Here is a 4,426-nt window from a genome sequence, read left to right as displayed (position 1 = left end):
CCTGGCAGCCTGGCTTATTCCCTGACCTCTCCTCCAGCTGCCAGCCTAAACAAACAAGTCCTGGATGTTATACGTGAGGCCAGATGCCCCATCACTAGAAAATCCTATGCTGACAAGTGGAAAAGATATTGCACCTGGATCCAGGGTAAAGGCCACAGCACAGCCCTCCCTACCTCTCATCCTGGATTACTTAGCAGACCTACTACACAGGGGCCTATCCTTCTCTTCTATTAAAATCCATGCCTCTGCCATCTCTGCTCATTACAGCACAGAGCCACCTCTCTTCTCTTATCCTCACATCAAACAGTTCCTAAGAGGGGCTAACAATTTAAGGTCACCCAGAGGAGTGCCTACCCCAGATTAGGACCTTAACTTTGTGTTGGAAAATCTCACACTACCCCCTTTTGAGCCTGCAGCTTCAGCAGAGTTAAAATTCCTCTCTTGGAAAACAGCCTTGCTTCTGGCCATCACTTCAGCTAAAACAGTTTCAGAGCTTCAAGCACTCATGGCTGTAGAGCCCTTCATCATTTTGTATGCTGACAGGGTCTCCCTCAGGACTAACCCAACTTTCATGCCTAAAGTAATGTCCAGTGTGGCTCTCAACCAATCAATTCATTTGCCACTTTTTTCCCTAACCCATAAAACAAGCTGGAAAGAATTCTGCATTCTCTAGCTGTGCACAGACAGCTCAGATTCTACCTGGATAGGACTAAATATTTTAGAAAACCTAACCAATTGCTAGTCAGCTTTGTAGCAGGGGCAGAGGGCAAGGCCATATCCAAACAATCAATCTCCAAATGGATAGCACACTGCATCCATTTCTGCTACAACCACCACGGGAAACCACCCCCTACGGGTCAGGATGCATTCCACCAGGGCAACCTCCACCTCTGCAGCTTTTCTTAGAGGGGTACCTACCATGGACATCCTGGAGGCTGCAACATGGACTTCTGTTCATACCTTCACCAAGCATTACCACCTGTCTATCTTCTCCAAATCCAGGGCAGGCTCTGCAACCGCAGTCTTGCAAGGAATCCTAGCCAGCCCCCAGTCTTCTTGACTGCCACCACCCTTTTCTTCAGCTTTGGAAATCAACCCAAGTGTGGTGACTGCAACAGTGAAACACGAAGAACATAGTACAGTTGTGTACACTTACCATAAATGTAGATGTTCGAGTGTATTCATTGTTGCAGTCCTGGTTTCCCACCCTCCATACCCCTTGTCTCTGTCTCTCTCTCTCTCCTCCTCACTCCTACAGGGGATTTTTGGTATTTACTTTCGACTGGTGGTGTTCTTCCACCATAACCTAGCTCCCTATTTGGGGGTTCCTGACAGTTGGGGCAAGAAAAACTGATGTAATGGCGTCGGCTACTTGATTTTATACCACTGACGACCTGACATCAGTGCTGGAGTGACAGCAACCAACACAGAAATACTAAGCCTCTGGTATTCGGGCCGACTGAGGGCTACCCCTGGCAGGATAACCCAAGTGTGATGACTGCAACAGTGAATACACTCAAACATCTACATTTATGGTAAGTGTACACAACTGTACTTTTTCTATTCTGTTATTTATTATTAAATATTTGCATACTTTTAACATCTTGAGAGTACTTGTACTTATATTAGTGATGACGTGGCCATTCTGAAAAACCTGTTTGCTTTGGTTACACTCTACCATTTATGTTAGTATTGATTTCACTCACTATAATTGGCTTCCATTGTAAGAGCCTCAGAATGGTAAATCTGTACCAGCCTTTCCCAGGAGAGACAGAGTGTGTGTGTGTGTGTGTGTGTGTGTGTGTGTGTGTGTGTGTGTGTGTGTGTGTGTGTTATCTACTTGAAACTGGGGCACAGTACTCCAAAGTGAGTCTTATTTGGGATCTGGAGAGAAAAAAGTGCAGTCCCAGGTCTGGAGCGGGTTCCTTGTGTGTCCTTGGGGGAACTGTGCTTGATGCAGACAGCTGCATTTGAAATACTGTTAGTGACCATCTCTCAGCAGTATCATTGGTGAGGATTGAGGCTTCTTGATTACGGATCTGGGGTAAAGAGAGGCCGTCACATCTGTGATGCGCTATCGTATTTTATTTTATTAGAAATATGCTTTCAAGAGTGGGATTTTTAGCATCCAGCAGGAGCAAGTAATTTCTACACTGCTCTGTACAAGTGAATCATAATAGTTGATATAGGACATTGGTGATAAAGTTTTATTTTTTGCTGTAGTTTCTTTTTTTTTTTTTTTTTTTTTTTTTTTGTTAACTGAGCATAAGCTAGGACAACAGCCTATAATAGAGAGCAAAGTTTATAAAGTAAGAAGCCAAAACCGAAAGACAGACATACACACACACACACACACACACACACACACACACACACACACACACACACACACACACAAGTGGATTTTTGGTTTTTGCCTTTTGCTTTACAGAATGCAGGTATTTTATATCACATTATATCAGTCATTTATCTCAGCACAGTTTCTACAAGAAATGTGTGCTATTTTTAATTGCAAAAGAAGCTGGACTGTGCCCACCTTTAAAAGAGAGTTTGAAATTTGACACAACTAGTTTGTGCTGTATTCTAAGTACCTGAGATATTGGATCATGTCCATGTTTAAAAGGTAATTTGAAGTTCAACTTCATATGTAATTTTACAAATGTGACATAATTGCTTTCTGTAATTCTATAGTTTGTAGTTGAGTGATAACTACATCAAACCTACATCAGTTTATAAGTTGAAATGTCAAGCAGAGTGCCTCTTTGGACCTCTTCAAGAGGAACCTTGACGATTGGATGGGAGAAAGGAAATTCACCCCAGGGATCACGTCAGTCGCCCTGCTAGACAGGGGTCCAGGAAAGTAAATAATGTGGGAAGAAATAGCCAGGGAATTGTTATGGTTAGGCTTGTATAGGCCCTAGGGCTGATAGCCTAGTACCAACCTATGAACCTATGAAAGTAGTCTGTTTGGTAAGTATATAACCTTTTCAGATGCGCAGAAGTGTATACTTCTTCTGAAAAGCTAGATTTCATAGGCCAAACTACAATCTGAAATAATACGGAGGATTTGTTTAACTTGATTACCTAAATAAACGCTCAAAGTGTAATAGAATATTACTTGTTTGTTGTTTTATTTTACACTAAGATACTTCACAATAAGTATCATAATTTTGAGCAATAATTAAAAGAAAGTTATAAAGAATATGTTTTTCCCACAATGTCAGGGCATTTACTTTTTTTTTATACTTTTAGGACTTTCTAGCCAAATTCATGATTGTCCTGCAGAAAGAGAGAGAGATGGTAACTATAGCTTAACAGGACGTTTTGTGAACATTAGAGCAATGAGGTATAGTGTTGTAGATGGCACCATATCTGGCTATGTTTTTGGCTGGGCTTTCTATTCCTAAAGTGCCAGGTCAACACTGTTATTGCTTAATTTGATGAGATTTATTTAAGTTGTGTAAGGCTATAGTCTAGACATTTTCATTTTACATCAGATTTTGTTTTTATTTAGACTGAAGAAAGAATTTGTTACTGACAAACAGACTGAGGTACAGCCAGATCTAGGCATGAATGATACTAGAGTTTAATTGCAAGGGAAGTTTTTTCATATTTATATCTGTATGCCTCTGTGCATATGGACCCATCTGGATTAATCAATGAGGATCAAAGAAAATCACTTCCATGATGTTGGAATTCTTTAAGTCCCTTTAGTAGTTGAAAGATGGTTCATGGCACAGAAAGTCTGTGTTGAGATAAACAACAAGTGACTGCAATTTTGTCTTTATGCTATGAGTTTTGAACAATTATGCCCGTTGGGAAGTTCTCACTAAAAGGAACTGATGACATCTATATGTGCCTTTGCCATTAGTAATGGGAAAGTGAACAATGGCATAGCAGCATGGGTTAATGGTATAAAATCTGTTCTAGTCTGGTATGTATCTTTTTCACAAAGAAGCAGATTTTGCATGTGTGGCCATACCACCTTGAATGCACCCAATCTCGTCTGGTCTTGGAAGCTAAGCAGGGTTGGGCCTTGTCAGAACTTGGATGGGTGACCGCCTGTGAATACCAGATGCTGAACCAGTAACCCCATGGAGTTTGTTCTTATCAGCACAAGAAGTCAATTTCCACTATGTCTTTGTCCTTTATTTTGTTTAACTGTTTGAACCAAGAGAATTTAATTAATGACTGTCTCAGCAAAGGAATTAGAACTACTAGATTTTTTTGTTGTTTCATTTAAAAAGGACTGATGTTATTTATACAAGCCCTAAGTAGTTACATAAAGCCAAAGTATTTACTGGGGAAGAAAGAACTGAAGTAACATCAGCATTGACTAGTGTTGACAAGGCTGCCTTAGCCTGGTATGTGCTGTTTCTTCAAGGAAATTGTCTTTATTTGGCAACATGAAGGTGTGTTTCCTTCA

At 40.7% G+C, this 4,426-nt stretch overlaps 1 pseudogene; it reads left to right on the top strand.

Moving 5' to 3' along the window:
- Positions 1-3,968: 3,968 nt before the first annotated feature.
- On the top strand, positions 3,969-4,087 carry LOC122809813 (annotated as a pseudogene).
- The last annotated feature ends 339 nt before the right edge of the window (positions 4,088-4,426 follow it).

This window comes from Protopterus annectens, chromosome 8.part0 (assembly GCF_019279795.1).
Source record: "Protopterus annectens isolate FY-2018-M chromosome 8.part0, PAN1.0, whole genome shotgun sequence".
NCBI classification, from domain to species: Eukaryota; Metazoa; Chordata; order Ceratodontiformes; family Protopteridae; genus Protopterus; species Protopterus annectens.
Note: the sequence above shows the minus strand (reverse complement) of the source record. Positions and strands in the feature narration are given on the sequence as shown.